The sequence below is a fragment of the Canis lupus genome, chromosome 17, assembly GCF_003254725.2.
Source record: "Canis lupus dingo isolate Sandy chromosome 17, ASM325472v2, whole genome shotgun sequence".
NCBI classification, from domain to species: domain Eukaryota; kingdom Metazoa; phylum Chordata; class Mammalia; order Carnivora; family Canidae; genus Canis; species Canis lupus.
Window position 1 is genome coordinate 15,850,008 of NC_064259.1, and position 18,032 is coordinate 15,868,039.

Genomic DNA, 18,032 nt, shown 5'->3' on the forward strand with positions numbered 1-18,032 from the left:
CTAGAGCCCCTTCATTGAGAATCAGCTCCAGGTAGATGCAATGATCTTCCCAAAGCCTCACAAAACCTGGTGGTACCTTCTCTGATCAACCTCCAGTAGTTAGGACCCGGAATCCAGGCAGGACACCCCCGTGGTAGGAGAGAGGGCTTGTGGCGATCCAGACTGCAGGAAGCAGGGCATGGTAGGAATAATCCTATAAAAATTTCAGCATACCCAATGCATGGTCATTTACAAAGGTCTTCTCACCTATGATCTTACTTCTCCCTAATATACCCTGAGTTTGACGCTCTGCCCAACATCCCATTAGTTATTATATATTGTTTAAAGATAATCTCAAAAAAAATCTGGCTGGATAGGATGGAATAATAAATCTAATTGCCTACACATATTAAAGAAATCATATAATGGGATTGATTGATTGATCGATTGATTTAAAGCAAAGAAACCAAACACCTCTGGCCTTGTTAACAGCCTTGTTAACCTAGTTTTTAAAAGCTCACGATACAAAATCAGAACAGGAGGGGTCTGCCTATAGCAAAGGTCATGAGGATAGACCTGGGGGTCTGAGGCAGATGGAGCTTGAATCAGGGATAAAGAGGCTGCCTGTAGAAGATGATGCTGTGGGACACAGGGTCCAGAGGGGGCCATTGCCCCTGCCTTGAGGAGAAGACAACAAATGGGTAGTGTTCTGACCCGCAGTGCATTCCTGGGCCACTTCTTAGGGCTACGAGCACTCCTGCCAGACCCGAAGGAGACATGTTCCTCACTTCCCTTCCTCTTGGCCTGATGTCTGTTGCCCACACCCTCCTGGAGACTATGGCGGTCTTAGAATATCCACAACATCTGCAATCCCAAGATCTATTTGGAGCCTGTTTCTTTCAGGATTTCCTGCCGTGTTGCCCCTCAGCCCCCTGTACAGGTGCGCACATCCTCATATACACCTGTGTGGTATTTCTCACTGACACTCTCTATTGGCTATAGAATCTTTTGTGGGAGGGTGATGAGCTTTGTTTCCTCCTAAATAAGACTCATCAAGTAAGTAGGCTTACTCAGCAAGTGAATTAACTCCTCAAAGCAAGTTGGGGGAGTAATGATGTTCTTAAGACCCACTGTGTGGTGTGTGTGGTGTGTGTGGTGTGTGTGTGTGTGTGTGTGTGTGTGTGTGTCTGTGAATGTGCATGCATGTGGGAGGCCTCCCCATAAGAGTTTTGTTAGCCCTCTCTGCCTTCATGGAGGGCACTTGCATGCAGCCGGCAGCAAGAGACATTTTTAGGCTGAAATGAAGCAGGCTTTAGGCCTGGAAGAGTGTGGGAGCCTTGGGACCTTTTCCCAAAACCATCTCTAGTTATTTGCATCCCAGCTTTAAGAAAGGCTCTCATTTGTTTAGGAGGTTTCATTAGGCTTCTGCTCTGTCCAGTGACAGGGGAAGAAGTTGATGCTCTGTTTAGGGCTATCCTTGCTCAGCGGTCTATGATTCAGGGCGAGGTAGAAGAGGACAACCAGAGTCCCTTACACTCAGGTTACTGATAAAATCCATCAGGGCAGCAAACCCTGTCCCAATCAGCTCTGGTCTATACTCCAATCAGAAGCAATTCTGGAAGGAAACTTTGTCTTTGCCAGTGCCCTGAGCAATCCTTCCCTGTATGCCCCTCTCTCTCCCTGGGAGTTGTGTGAACCACCTGACTTTGAAGGAAGCCACTTTAGTCAGGGCCCTAGAGCACCAGAGCTATTGTTTCTAGAATCCCGGAGACAGGATTGTAGTTTTGTTGCTTATTATAAGGGAAAAACTCAGTTCTTGGGTTGTATTTACTGGAACAAGTAGCTTCTCAGGATTCATTTCCTCTGAGGTCAGAACCAAGAATTCTGAGGGGGTGCCCCGTGCTGAGAGCACCAGATGTGAGCACCAGTACATTGTGGGAGAGAATAAAACAGACCACAACCCTTCCGAGGGCACAGACATGTTTCTCAGGCACCCAAGTTCTGCACCATGGAGATTAGCTTAGCTTTGGAAAGCGTAGATGTTCATATGTACCCAAGTCTCTTTCTGAATTAGTTTAATACAATGAACTTGTCCATTTCTCTCTTTGAAAATATGCTGCCTGACTGACAAGCAGAGCTACCCATGCTCCCATTTTTCAAGCATTTCTGCCTCTTTAACCCTCTCTTGTCAGCTCTCTTCTTCTCTAGAAAGTCTTCCTCGTCTATCCCAAGTCATGGCTCTTGCCCTCTGAGAGCCTGGAGCATCCTGGGCCTTTGCCTAGAGTGTCTGACAGGGTGATTGCCAGCATGGGAAATACCCTAGCCTTGCTTCCGGACTTGGCCTACAGAAAGTCTCCTCTCTCCTAAGGAACTGTAATCTGTAAGCTTGGCCAGTCTGGACTTGGACCCAAGAGTTTAACTGAGTAGGTGGGGCCATGTATAAATCAGAACACCTTAACAGGAGTACAACACTGACTTTACCCACTGAGTGCCTAAGGGGAGTGTGGTCCAGGCCCCACATGCCTAAGGGATGGGTCTCTGCTCTTCCCAACTTCCCATGGCCTTTGTCCTGTTGTGGGTTCATGAAAAGTTTTAAGTTTTAGGGGAACGTCTTTGTTACAATCATTAGTATTTTAAAGAGGTTATTTATGCCAGCAACTGTTCATCTTTTCCTTTAAATGACCTGAGCCCACAACCACAGTGACTTTTATCTCTTCTTTCCCCTTTGGTTTCTGGAATTAGGGGAGATAGCATGAGTTTCTTGACACTCCGAGGGCCTTTGAGCACCAATTACAGAGCAAGCACCACATGAATGGTTTTTAATATTTGATACTTGGACTGTGTCTTCTCATGCTTTGGACATTGCCAAACATTTCTGAGAGCAAGGGCAAGACAAATCTCAGTCTCTTGCCATTTCTTTCTTTGGTCTCAATGTCTGCTGCCTCTGGTAATATCTGGGTAATCAAAAGATATCTGAGTGATAAAACATATCTCTCCCTGGAGCCCTGAAGCATAAGTTGAGTGATGGTCTTTGCCAAGAGTACATAAGTGCATAATGGCTGTTATGTGTGAGAGGAGCTTAGTGATCTTGCCAATAGAACCCACCAGCCAAGGAAGATGGAACAGACTTAACGTGCCAACACTCATTTGGATTCTGAGTCAGACCATGGGAGGGCACCAGGACATGTTGTCCAGGGAAAGGATGGTTTGGGGGGGACTAGTCAAAAGCAAGGAGAAGAAATAGATAGTATGGCCTCAGAGGGGCCCAAAGCATGGCATATATAGGCCAAGAGAGAATAAAGCTTCCTACCAATCAAAGAGCACTGTTGCCATCAGGCCTACAGAGAGATAGCAGAAGCTAGGGGGATAGTCACTAGTGATATTGCTAAACAGTGTTTCTGTAACATAGGATGCCTATGAAGCCAAATGTGTAAGAACATACAACCTGATGGTCTTTAATAATAAAATGACACCACACGCACAACCCGATAAAGGCCTGGTTTAAAAATAATGATATTGCTTATCTTTAGTGCAAAAATAATGAAGCAGGGCAGCCCAGGTGGCTCAGCAATTTAGTGCCGCCTTCAGCCCAGGGTGTGATCCTGGAGACCTGGGATCGAGTTCCACGTCAGGTTCCCTGCATGGAGCCTGCTTCTCCCTCTGCCTGTGTCTCTACCTCTCTCTCTCTCTGTCTCTTGTGAATAAATAAATAAAATCTTTAAAAAAAAATGAAGCAGGAGGAGAAAGGAAAGAACAGTACAAATTTAAAAACTTTCAAGGCATCTGATTAATCACATATCTTGAAAAGGAAGGGATGGTTGTTCATCTAAGGTTAGAGCAATACTGGAAATCTTGGGCAGTAATTGATCCTCTTCTTCAGCTCAGAGAATGGCTCCTGCTTGGATAACGTCAGCTAGTCCCCATGCATTGAAAGGAAGGGTCTTCAGGCCAGGTATCCCTGGGAGATGAGGACAGCCACTTCAGGTTCCCTTTCTACCTACCAGCCCCACGCAGCCCATTCCCAGTGCCTACAAGAGCAGGCCGGCAGAGAAGGCTCCCAAGTGCCATGATGCATGGCAAACCTCAAAGGCCTGTGTGATGTCCTCCATCGCCCCCAGCTCCACCCCGCCATGTGTCTCCTCATCTCTGAGATAATGCTGGTTGCTGGGTTGCAGTCCCACCATGTTGCTGCTGCACAAAAGGCGCACTCAGGCAACCCAATAATAAAAGCAACTCGCAGGCAGACCAGCTGTACTTATAAATAAACATCCCGAGCACATTAATCTGCTGAAGGTTTTTATGAGGGGAAACATAAAATTTCAAATAAAGGGCTAATGGGAAATATGTCCAAAATGTTGGAACTGGTGATGTTCTACAGTAGGGAACGGCCCAGATAGATCCATAAAACAAAATGTAACGAACGACTGATTCAGTTTTAAGACCTCGGCCCTCTCACTCCCACACCTGAGCTGTATATTTTATCTGAAGGGTTGTTTCATGTTCCAGAATCAGCTCTGTTTGCAAGCGAGCTGTCACAATTTTATGGCCTTGACTTTAAAGAGCAGGACATTTCTTTCCTGGAGAAGAGGGCTAATAGGAGGTAAAATGCAGGGATTACGGGCTCTCCCACAAATCCAGGCTAGCAGATGCGCCTCTTTTCTGTAATCAAAATGAATGTTTTCTTTGGATCCAGCTAGGAAGGCCCCTTAAAACATCCCAGGAACAGGAGACATGTGCCAGGCCAGATAACAGATTGGAAGCAGACGGTGAGGAAAGCAGGTGTCTAGCTCTTTGGAGTACCTGGTCCTTTCCCGCTTCAGGACAGGTAATTTAAAAAAAAATGACAAGGTGATTTTCTTTTTATAAGTGAAAAACGGGAGATGGCATATGGTTAGCATTGCTCCCTGCCCTGCCCTTCACCTCTGTTAACGATCTGCTTTCTTCCCCTGCTGGGGCTACGAGGAGCTCTGTTTTGCGTTCCTCTCCTCCTTAACTTTGTTCCAGACCATTCTGGGCTGCATGGGAGGATACTCTCCTCCCCTCACTCCCCCCAAGTAAGAACCTTTGGAGCAGTGCAGAGAGCTTAGACTAGGGAGTCAGAATGGGTTCAAATCCCCACTCCTTCACTCACGAGCTTTGCTGGACCTCAGGCAAAGTCACTTGTTTTCTCACTGGGCGAAGAAGGAAATAGGCTCCAGCATCCCGGGCTAATTGTGGGTTCAGAGGTGGCCCTGGGGCAAGCACCTGCTTGGGCAGGGGCAGACTGCCCAGGTGCACAGTTAACTGTTGATGGTGAAGAGATACCTTCCCCTCTGAGCCTCAGCTTCCTCCTCTATGAAATGGGGATATGAACGCCTCACAGCACTCACCTGGCACACCATAGCCCTCCTTGAATCTGAACCATTACTGCTATTATGTAAGCAGAAATCAGGCTGTTCAGCAGAGGGTCTGACTCACCCAAACACCATGTGGTGAAAGTTCATTGAAGTCAAAACCAGGCACTCCATACACTACTCCTTGCTTGCCATAGGGCCCTTGTTTCATTCCTGTTCCAGCCTATCTCTGGCCCTTGGGTTCTCTTGCTCTCAGGCTGGCCCATTCTCTTTGGGCTCATCACCTGAACATGGTTTGCCAAGCTAGGGGATGCTCAGTATTGTCTGAGATCTGGCTTGGATCCCTCTTGAGCTGTTTCGGCTCCTGGATACCTTAGACAGGGCCTCCTCTGCTAGCTCTGATCCTTGTGTACCAAATACCAGCTCCAGGCTGCTCACCACCTTCAGGAGGGTCAAATTGAACCCCCTAAGAGAGCAATAAATTATTAAAGGTGAGGAGGGAATTAGGTCACACTGGATATTTTCCATCCATTCCTATTTAGGGGCCAAACACTACTTTGCTTGCTGTATTGACTCCAGTTTGACAGGAACACAGAACTAAACACAAAGCTAACACACTCACTACCAGCAATGGGGACAATAGCAGAGCAGAGGCAGCACCAATGGTGTCAAGTTTATGCCATACGCCCAGCATACCCTCTGTCGTCATTGTGGATCACCCCTCCTCTGGGTTGAAATAAACTCATCTCCTCTGCCCATACTGCCCGCCTCATGCTACCTCCTGTGGCTCTTTAGTTCTTCTGGATTTTTTTCCCTTCCATCTTTCAAATGAGATTGAATTCAGGGAGGGTGGGTACCATGGCCCACAGCTCCTTGTTCCCCCTTATCTCACGTCACAGAAGAGACTAAAGTAAGGGGGGGCCAGGCCTCAAGGAGAGGCTGTGCTAGAGGTGTTGGGTCTCTTTGTCAGTTAGATATGTGGAAACCTCAAGAGTTTCTCCTCCCCTAGCCACTGCTGGCCACAACCAGATGAGGGATCTGAAGAGTGCCATCTAGCTGAGCCCAGTCAGCCTCTAGAGCCATGAAAATAATAATTAATAATAATAATAATAATATTAATAATAATAATAAATAGTATTAAATAATAATTATCAGGTTGGAGTGGCTTGTTGAGCAGTAATAGATGCTTGGATCACTGATTGTTTAAATAACTTTTGGCTATTTGTATGGTCATGAGAGCCATAAGCCATGCTACTTAAGAGGGCTGGTGGTAGAAGGTGGCTCCAGACTGTTGTCGCTTCCCACCATACCTGCATGCCAGGCTTCAGGATTGCCAGGGACCTTGGGCTATGGGATTCCTCTGGCTGGACCCCTTGCCTGGGGGAGGCGTTGGCTGACTGGCCCTTGGGGAGCAACCCACCCTTCCTCTTCCAGCCGAGCTGGGAAGGTATCCAGGGCCAGCTGTGTGCTTTGGAAAGCCACTTCTCTGGTTCCTCGGCTCTCTCCCCTGTGCAGGAGTATAAGATTAACCTCCAGTTTTATACCCTGGAACTCCAAGTACCATACAAGTTTCAGTGTTTTTCAGGTGCAGGCTCTTTGTTTGGCTTTAGCAAATGAGTACAATAACAATCTTGAATATGCAGGTCCTCAGGGGGGGTGGATCTGGGAACCACAAGAGCAAAGGGGTTTTCAGTTACCCTCTGGCTTGTGCTCAAAGTCCTCACTCTCCCTGAAGAATGGGTGTGAAGGCTCAGGCTACGCAATGGTCTGGGAATGAAGACTTGGAAGAGAGACTGAGGTTCCCCAGAATTGCAATCCACGCCTTTAGCTAGCAAGCAGGTGGTCAGACAGAAGGGAAGGGAGGGGAGGGCTGTAATGAGGGGGTGTGATAAGCTCAATATACTCTTTCAAGATGGTTTTCAGCAGCTCTACTTGTCTACTGGCCCTGTTGTAGACTGAATATCTACATCCCCCCCCCCATTCATATGTTGAAGCCCTAATCTCCAGTGTGATAGTATTTGTAGGTGGGGGTCTGTGGTAGATAAATGAGTTTAGATGAGGTCCTGTGGTTGGAATGTCCATGATGGATTAGTGCCCTTACATAAAGGAGGAGAGACCAAGACCAGAGCCCTCTCTTGGCCATGTGAGGACACAGCAAGAAGGCAGCTGTCTACAAACCAGAAAGAGGGCCCTTCCCAGGCAATGAATCTGCCGGCACCTTGACCTTGAATTTTCCAGCCTCCAGAAGTGTGAGAAGTCAGTGTTTGTTGTTTAAGCAACCTGGGCTATGGTATTTTGGTATAGCAGCCTGAGCTGACTGAGACAAGCCCTGAGATCTATTTTTAACTCATCTTGTGTGCTCAGAAGGATCTAAGAGATCTCCTCCAGCCTGATCTATTTGTGGGGGAAGACTCTCAAGGCTTGGGGACTTGCCCTCATGATCGTCCCATATTTCTGTTGTGTTATGGTTTTTCTGTTGATTTGTTGGAAGAGAGGGAAGAATTTTCCTTCTTCATCACTTTTTATTTCCAAGTAAGAGGACATCAGTAAGTGCATCTCTTGTCCTCTTTCTGCCCCCTGCCCATGCCTTGAGTACAGGTGCTCCTGGTGGCCCTTGGCTATGCCCCAGACTTAGCGATGAAGGCATTGCAGAGCTACCTGTGATGTGGTGGGCAGATCTGCTTCATCCTGGGGCCCAGAACGAGGAGACGCCTGGTCTGCCCACCTAAGTCACCTTCGCCAACAACTCTGTCAGTAACAAAGCTGATATTTGCATCCTCATTTGTCTATTCTTTTTCCTATTACAAGTTGGTTTGGAATTTTAATAGAAAAATGCTATTTATTAGACTCCCTTAAACACCACATCAGCTTTGAAAAGTATTAAGTAAATTAGTCTTTTACCTGTATGATAGGAGTTCCAAATACCTTTTCTAGGGTTCCATTTATCTTTTCATTTGTTGTTTGGTATTTTTCTTCTTTATATGGAAATATAATCAAATTTATCAATCTCATATTTTGTGGATATTGAGGTTTTGTGTCCTGTTGAAAAAGACCCTTCCCCTTCCTGGACTATTAAGCATGTTTTTTGGGGGGTTTTCTTCAGGTTCATACCTGCCTTCATGTTTCATGTTTAATCCTTGAGAGGTCCTACCTGTTATGGCATATTAGCAGGAGCCTAGATTGACTCTACAGGGATGGGTTTTGGGAGGTGGCAAAAGGAGAGACCAGGGAACACAGGGCCAGGTACCTTTGTGTTTGGGTTGGTGCTGATGAGTATGTGCAGTTATGGGTCAGATGTCGGTCTCTAGAGCTGCCTGAGAACTTTAGTGGCCATACCAGGGTGGAGGAAGAGCTCATGCAGCCTGCCTCTGGAGCCTAGAAAGGGAAGGGGCTCTCTCAGCCACTCTGGGAGAAGGTGCTGGAAAGATTGGAGCCTGGATCCAGTAACCACAAGCCGAGGGCTTGTTTTCTGGAGTCAGGGGCCCAAGAGCAGCTTGAACTAGAGAGCTCAGCTCTGAAGCTGATGGCCCCCCATGCCTTGTCACCGTGAAGCCCCGCCGCATGCCCCAGAGATCTGCTGCACAGCCTGGGCCTGGCTGAGCTCAGACTCCTGCTGGGGATGTGTGGGCTGCTGGGATGGCTAGAAAACTGAGGCAGGCCTGTGACTGGCCTCCAAGAGAAAAGTGATGAGTTGCAACCTCAGTTCTGAGTAAAATCAACAACAGGCTGCAAACATGGGATCACTTAGAGACCAAAGTCTTCCTGCATCGGGTACTTGTTACTCTCAAAGTTCCTTTCACATGTTATAAAGGAATATGCCTTTGGGGAAGTAGGGCAAGCCATGTGCTTATCTCCTTGCAGCCCCTTGTGACTCTCACAGCCTGAAGGACTGGTTGATGAGCAGCTTAGTGTCCTCCCACCTGCCTACCAGCAGTCCTGCCTCTTTCCCACCAGCCTATCCTCAAATAATAAAACAGTCCCTAACCCTTTGCTTTCCATAAGCCTAATTAACACTGAGAAGTTCTTTGGTCCTTGTCCTAATGCTTTTTATACAAAATGGGCGGAGGGGGGGAGGAGTCTGAATGAATGTGAAGATCCCTTACTATAGCTGTTTATGGGCTGTGTGTACATTTAAATTTTATCTATTAAAACTTATTCTCCTCTCTCAACAATGTGATCAATTTGATGTGATCTTTGGTTGCTGTCTCTTCCTAGCTATTTTCCCTTCCTGCCCAGAAAGCCCTGAACAGCTTCCTCCAGAGCTACCATATACAGTTGCACAAGCTGTGTACTACACAAGTGGTATTTTATAGTGTATAGGCTGAAAGGCACTCTTGCACTTATGGACTAAAGCAACACTATCTTCATTGATTGTGCAATCACAATGTACATAGGCCATTCTAATTCGTCTTATAATTAAAAATTTATATGCCGTATGGAAATATTTCTTGGGTTACCTGCTATTCTGGATTATTCATGCTTAACTCTTCTACTAATGTATGCAATTAAGAGTGGCTCCCACTCTTTTAGTTGAGCTGAATCAAGAGATACAAGGAAAATGTCAGATTACATTGATGCACACTGAGGTGAGAAATATGCCACTGGAGCTCTGGAAGAATGGGGAAGGTTATTCCATTTCAGAGAAGGATCCTATTGGCTAAAAGAAAGATTTAAGTTGTAAAATCCCGACTAAATGGGAAGAGGAGGGGAAACATTTTTGTCAGGGTAGGAACAGATTTGAGGGGAGGCTCCTAGGACCAATCAACTCATCAGCCTATAGGTCTGAGGAGAGTGTTTCTGTAGGAGGCATCTTCAGTGTTTTGTCCATTTGGGAAATCCACTAAGCACGAACCTCCCACCTCCTGCTACAGAAGCAGAAATAGTATGAGAACTGTTCAAGACCCTAGCTGCAGATATACAACTTATGGCCAGCTAATCAAATGTATCCATCCAGAACTGGAGCAAGGGATGCCAAGAAGCAGGAGCTATTTAGACTTCTTTCTGATGGAAGGTAGAAACAGCAAACATCCAGGTCCAATGCCCACGGCTGCAGAGACTGACAAGTACCCAGCAGCATGGAGGGCAGCCTCCCATGGCCTGGACTGGCACTCTCTGCCTTGCCACCCTGGGTTCCAGCCTGTTTCCTGATCTTGATTCTCTGTGTTTCCTGTAGGTTTCTGTAAACTACCTGATATCTTTCCTAAAAATCATATTCATGTTTACCAGAGTTCGCTTCTGTTTGTATAACCATGAACCCTTAGATAGATCCCTTCTGCTCACAAAGGCCTGAGGTCTTGTTGAAGTCAAAGTGATCCTGTCTGGCAAATAGTGATGTGCTGATAAACCATTCTCTATTTTTTTTTAAAGATTTTATTTTTTATTCATGAAAGACACAGAAGAGAGAGAAACAGAGAGAGAGAGAGAGAGAGTGAGAGAGGGGTGCAGAGACACAGGCAGAGGGAGAAGCAAGCTCCATGCAAGGAGCCCGATGTGGGACTTGATCCCAGGACCCTAGGATCATGCCCTGGGCTGAAGGCAGGTGCTAAACCACTGAGCCACCCAGGGATTCTCCCCATTCTCTAGAATAGAGAAAAGAAAGAAAAGAAAAGAAAAGAAAAGAAAAGAAAAGAAAAGAAAAGAAAAGAAAAGAAAAGAAAAGAAAAGAAAAGAAAAGAAAAATCTCTTATTTGTGGCTTTGGGCATTTGCTGATCACCATTTCCAACATGGTCAATTTCAAAATACCAACCTTTAAATGTCTGTCTAGCAAGACCCCTGAACATTTAACAACTGGAGGTCAGGAGCCTGCACAGCACTGTTAAGACTTAGAAGCAGGCTCTGAGCCTCTGAGCATGAGGGACACTGTCAGAGTGTGGCTTTTATTTATTTATTTAAAAATAATTTAAGAGATTTTATTTTGTTTATTTATTCATGAGAGACACAGAGAGAGGCAGAGACATAGGCAAAGGGAGAAGCAGGCTCCTCACATGGAGCTTGATGCAGGACTCGGTCCCAGGACCCTGGGATCATGATCTGAGCCCAAGGCAGACGCTCAACCACTGAACCACCCAGGTGCCCCCAGAATGTGGCTTTTATAGCTAAAGTTCTGGATTAGTGAGATACTGACTTGGTGGAGTGTCAGGAGGGCAGTGGTGATCAGTGGTCAGTCCCCTGAACCGGGGTAGAGAACTAAAGCAATGCCCAGGCGGCTGGTGCTCCCTCAGGCCAGGAAGAGCGTCTTTCCTCACTGAGGAGGGATAGAAACCCATCTCTGTTTTTACCCTAAACCTTGACTGCTAAGGAGGATTCTCTGGCTTTGGGCTAGCTGCTTCTTCCCTGAAGCTCAGTTTCTTCATACAAAAAAGGGGGTGGCACTTGCCCTGCTAACACCTGTAGGAGCCAGGCATTTTGTGCTAAGGCCTTGGTGGGTCAGCTCCACAGGGACTGCTTACGACTGCTAGGGCTGAGGCTGAGAGATCGAGTCTCAGGGGAGGCCCTGGCCTTGCAGCATCTGCGTGACACGTGCCTGGTGTGTGTGTCTCTGTGTGCTGTGAATGTGTGGTAGACCTGGACCCTGGGGACTTCCAGTCCAGTGTGGCTCCAGGCATGTGTCTTTGATTACTGGTACTCAGCGGGTGAGCAGACAACAGAATCCTGTTTTAGAGGACATGAAGAGGATTTGAATGTTTAATAAGAAAAGGATGGGCAAAACATGCTGCAAGAAATCCACAAAATGTCACTGGCATGGGCTGGCCTGCTCCCTCTGGCGTGTGTTGACAGGATTCTGTAAATAGTCTGATTAATTTGTGTCCTCTTGTGACCTAGCAATTCACCATTTGAGTCTGAGTCTGTTCCTGGGCTGTGTTGGCCAGTTGCAGAGAGAAGCAAGGGGGCACTGCATGATTTCCTGGCCTCACATCAGAAAGGCCCTGAGAATAGCTCCTTAGCCTCCCCAAGTCAACAGTCTCCATTGGCCAGCAAAGCCTGCCCTATGTAGAAGATCTGACGTAACTGGTGCTTCCTACTCTGACGGGTCCCAACCTTATTGCATGGCCTGGGATTAGGGCTTCGTGCAGAACGAAGGTCTGGGGCAAAACCGCCCACCCTGCTCGGTACCCTGAAGGCCAGTCAAGTGCTTGTTGCCTTCCATGTCTCCCAGAACATTCTCTTGGCATTCAGCCCTAAAATATCTGGGGAGATAGTGAGATCCTCAGTAACAACTCCTTACACTCATGAACCACATTAATACAAGACTGTTTCGTATGAACTGTGTTCCTAGCTCACATTTGCTGGTACCACTGGATGCTGCTGGCCCTCTTGGCTCAGCACCCCCTGCCCCCCCCCCCCACCGGCATCTGTAAGGTCTTAAAGCTGAAAGGGAGTGTGGCTGATGCCCAGAGGGTTTAGTGACCATCTGACCCCACGTGGCCCCAGGGGCTATGTGAAGCTTGCCCGAAGCTCGCCCAGAGCACCAGGCACCTCAGCTCTGGAGAAGCGCGGTGTTAGAGGCAGAGCACCGGGCTCTGGTTGGAAGACCTGTCTCTGTTGACAGACTCCCTCACTTCCAGTTTTACCACCTGCTTGCCCTCCCCTCCCTGCATCCTGACCTGTCCCTCTAGTCTGGAAGAAAGTGGCAGAATTCCACTTCAGAAGTAAAGCTGAGAGAGAAAGTCTGTGCTCAAAACGTATGTTTTGGGGGATAGGAAATTTCCCAAATCATTCTGTTTTCCCCATAGAAAGCATGCTATGGCAATATTCTAGCTTTTTGCTTAGCCCTGAATTAGTGTGATGTCATCCAAAATGACTATTAGTCTGAAGTTACACTTTCAAAGCCAAAAAAAAAAAAAAAAAAAAAGAGTCCCTTTCTCCCAAAATAAACATTACATATGTTCAACCATAAGAGAACAGGATTATAGACTCTGGGAACTGGAAGGGATTCTAGAGTTGATCTTACAAATGAAGAAACTAAGGTCTGGGGAGGGACGCTCCCAGCCTGGGGCCCAGATGAAAGGTCAGGATCAGGAGCCCCCAGGGCTCTTGCCACATCTCAGGAGGGCGGTAACGCGGAGTTACCTGGGACAGCAGCTGAGTCTGATCGTACCAACTGCCATTTGAGTGATAGCTGTGTTTGGTCACAGACTGTGAGGAGGTGATGGGGGCCTAAGGGACTGCTGTCTCTTCAGATTTCTGTGCCCCTTGGGACCCTCGAAGTCATTGACTTGATTGTGGCAAGGAGAAGCTCATGGTAGTAAGCAGGGTGCTTCATTCATTCCCTCCTTCCCTGGACCAGAGGGAAGAAGGGTTCCCCCACCCCCGCTCCAGGCAGGAACAGCTGTATACATTTCTGCCGTGAGCTTTTGTGGATAAGCTCCAGCAGATGCCATGACCGGCTGGTGAAGAAGGGGTACTTGGATGGGAGGAGGCTGTTCATTTGATCTGTGAAGCTGCTCAGGAATGGCCAAGAAAGCCCAGTGAGGGAGGTGGGGAGGCTCTCTGCCACCTGGGGGTCAGACTCACTCCAGAGCCTTAGCCTATTTTCTGAAGCATGTGGGGGCTGAAGGTATGGGAAGTGTAGGGCAGGAGGACTTCTCTTGGGCCTGGAGGGCACCTGACATCTTGACGGGGCCATTTTTACATAGGGGCAATATTGTAGTGGCATAAGAAAATACCCCGCGAAATAAAATTTACAAAACTAGAAAGAAAAAATAAACAAAAATATCCTGTGAGATGCTCAGCTCTTTCTTTTCATTTTTCTCTTCTTTTAATTATAATTACTAACAAGATGGGTAAGAGTGCTCCTCCGCCCCAGGTGAGGCTTATGGGCTGGGCGATAGACAGGAGTGTGAGTCATACAAATTACTTGGCTAAAACACAGCAAAAATGAAAAAAAAAAAAAAGAGTTTTTCATATATGGAAGGGGCTACATCAGAAAGTCCCCGATTACAAAGTGCTGCATCTAAATATCTCACTTGGATTCTTAGCAGCTGGGGAGAGGGTGGTGGTGAGTACCCCAGAGAGGGCTTTATATACCAGTGAGGTGCCCCCAACCCCAGGGCTCCCAGCTCCCTGGCCCGAATGCCATCTACCTCTGCACACCATCCTGCCTCCCCTGGGTCCTCACCACTCTCCTGCACCTGAGGAGCAACACTGGGCAGCCCTGATTGCGGCCTCCTTACTGCTCTTGTCCGGCACAATCTCCTCTGCCCAGGTCTAATACTTGGGTCTCATTTCCCCCAAATCAGCACTTGCAATCTGCCCTGAGCCTTCAACTGTGACTGAACCTCTTGAATTCTTGAGAATGCCTGCCTCCAGGAATGTGTCTATACCACCTGGGACCCCTGGGAGCTGGAAATAGAAATCTTTGTTCCAAAAGGAATGTGTTTGAGTTCCCTGTAATTGCTTTGTTGGGCCAGAGCAGCAGGGCCTCAGTTCAGCCTTGAGGCACCAGGAATGTCCTAGTCACCCTAATACGTATCCTAGGTCTTTGTGAGATTAAAGAGAGAGGAGCCAGGGCATCAGGTCCCCAATGGTTTGGACCTGCATCCACCTGCCCAGAGACATGGACAATGAGGGCATGAGGGAGGAGGTGTGCACTGGGCCAGGCTTTCTAGATTAGGAGACCAGTCAGCTGGGAGACCAGAGGGTCTGTACACAGGACCTAATTCACCTGTTAAATGGAAGGGTTGATGAGGCAGGAGAGCAGCTTCTATGAATGCCAGGTTGCTCTGCTCAGTCACAGGCTACTCTACTCATAGGGGCCCAGCCTTCTAGAAGTTACTCTTACCTTGCTGCTATTGTTCAACTGTCTTTGACAGTCAAGATTTTTCAACCCCAGTGCAATAGCGTTAAACATAAGATTTGATCATATTGCTCCTCTGCTCAAAAATCTTTGCTGGCCTGGTTGACAACCCTTTTGAAAATGGCCAGAGGGGACACCTGGGTGGCTTAGTGGTTGAGCATCTGCCTTTGGCTTGGGTTGTGGTCCTGGGGTCCTGGGATCGAGTCTTGTATCAGACTCCTTGCAGGGAGCCTGCTTCTCCCTCTGCCTGTGTTTCTGCTTCTCTCTCTGTGTCTCTCATGAATAAATAAAAATAAATCTTAAAAAAAAAAAAATCTTAAAAAAAAAATCTTTCTGGCTCCCTTCAGCAGTACTCACCACAGTATTTGTCACAGGAGGTTACCAAAATTGGCTTCTGTGATCCTGCTTCCCTCTTGAGGATTTGCAACACACATTAGCGTACTTAAGGGTCCTGAGAAGACCTGCAGGGAAGAAATTGGTTTCCCAAGCTTGACAATGGACTCTGTCTTTTGTTTGCTTAACATCTATTAGCACACAGCAGAGTCTGGGATGTGCTAACCCAAATGAATTAGCCTTGCACTCAAGAGATTATGAAATCTGCCTTCAACCTAAGGTTCTTCCCGTTTCCCCACCATCTTGCTCTTCCTCCCTACATCCCATGCATCTCCTTCCTCAAGCATGCTGTCTGTATGGGCTGAATTCTGTTGCCCTAAAATTCACATCTTCGTTTCTAATCCTCTATGTTTTAGAATATGACTGTATCTAGGGATAAGGCCTTTAAAGAGGTCATTAAGTTAAAATGAGGTCATTAGGGTGAGCCTCTATCTGATATGACTGGTGTCCTTATAAGAAGAGGAGATGAGGACATGAAGAGAGGTGCCAGGCATGCGTGCACACAGAGGAAGGCCGTGTGAGGACACGCGGAGAAGGTGGCCGTCTGCAAGCCCAGGAGAGAGGCCTCAGGGGAAACTGACCTGCTGACACCTCCTCAATCTCAGACTCCCAGCTTCCAGAACTGTGAGAAGAGAAAATAAATTACTGTCGTTCAAGCGCTCCCATCTGTGGTATTTCGTGGTGGTGACCAGACAGGACTGGTTCACAGTTCTCCCTACTGCTCCCCAAGTGCACCCAAGGTTCAAGTGTTCCACCCCGTGATTCTACTTCTGTTCCAGCCTCCTCCTTCAGAGCTCTGCCATTTGTCTTTCTTTTAGCCACAAAACAAACCAACAAAACGAAATAAAATGAAATTCTACCCATTTTTTTTAAGGCCTGACTCAAATGCCTCCTTTTCCAAGCAGCTCACCCTGATGCTCTCCTTTCTGTGCTCCCACAGCTCGTGGAAGCCTCACCTCTGCTCTTTGCCGCCCGCTTCCTGCTACAGTGAGTGGAGCACATTTACCCCCTCCCCCTGCCACCTTGGGATCTTTGGGGACAGAAACTTGTCCTGTGTCCCAGGATCCAGCACAGTGCCCTGGCACGTAACATGTACTCAAAGATTATTTTCTGGACGCAATAAAAATCATGTCTCTGCCTCCAGCAGGCCAAGAGGAAAAGTGAGAATCTCCTCTGTCTGGCATTTTCTGGTTTGGGGGCCCTGGGACTGAAGCTGCAGTCTCCGCTCTGGTTCAGGGAGGGCTGTGTGGAGGAGGAAACACTCGAGGTGGGCTTTGAAGGATACGTAAGAGCTGAAGCCATGCCTCTGTGAGAGCAACGGGACAGAGAGCTGCTTAACCTGAGTTCCAAATAATTGCACATGTGTTTGACTTGATGGCCCCGGAACCCTGTGCCCTGCTCACAGAAGTCACTCGATAACCATGACGCGGGTGAAGATGGCCCAGGTGTCAGCACCCCCAGCTGTCGGGCTCGCTTCTTGGGGAAGTCCCCTCCAGTGACCCCACAGGGATGGGAAGGCACAGGTGGCGTGCCGTGGGTGGAAGCCAGGACCTCCTTCAGGAGGCCAGGCTGGGTGGCACCTGTGTGGGGCCACCAGCATTCGAGTCCCCGGCCCTCACGTGGGGTCTGTCCAGCGAGGCATCTATGTGGCCCACGGCCTGGGGAGAAGGGCCCCCATGCAAGGGGAGCTTTGACACCCTCCGCTCTGATCTGAACACAGGTTTTTAATTTCCCTGTAATTTGCCCTGCTCCCTCTCCTGGGCTGGCTTCCCTGTCATTTCATTTCCTGCTGTATTCTCATCTTACAGCAGAGGTGAAGAGAGTTGACCTCTCCTTGCCCCAAAGCTGAATAAAATACAGAACAGATTTTTTTTGTGAATAAAAATAGGCTTGAATACCAGCGGCCAGTCACTTGGGGCTGCGGGCACCTCCTGGTCTAGTTCTCTCCCAGCCACTGGGCCGCAGGACGGGGCTGTGCCGAGGGGCAGCGGCGCGAGCCCGGGCTCGGGTGGAGGGAGGCAGGGAGGCCGCAGCGAGGCCGGTCCGGTGGTCCTCTCACATGAGAGACGGCTGTGGGCCTGGAAACCGCCTCGCAGGTTGCCCTTGCCAGGGGACCAAGGAGGAAAGATTGAAATGTCAGCACCTAGCGGGAAAGAAATTTCTGTCTGGAACATTTGGGCAGATTCCAAGAGGGATGCAATTAGAGTCTCTCCTAGCAGAGTCGGGGGGATGTGGCTTTAGGGGCAGACAGACTGCAGGCCTGTGTGCTCCTCACCCTTCTGCAGCCGGCTGTGTCATCTCAGACAAGAACCTTAATCTCGGCAAACCTCAGTTTCATCACCTGTAAAATGGAGACAGCAGTGGAGGTTCTGTAGGGCAGCCGTGGGCATCCCATAAAACAAGGCGGGAAAAGCGCCCAGCACATGGAAGGCGAGCCCTGGTCGCTCTGGGTCCTCTGTCATTCCAGTCCAGGTGTAAAGTCAAGGGGCTGTCGTCTCTAACCCCCAGCTCCCACCCAATGCGGTCACCG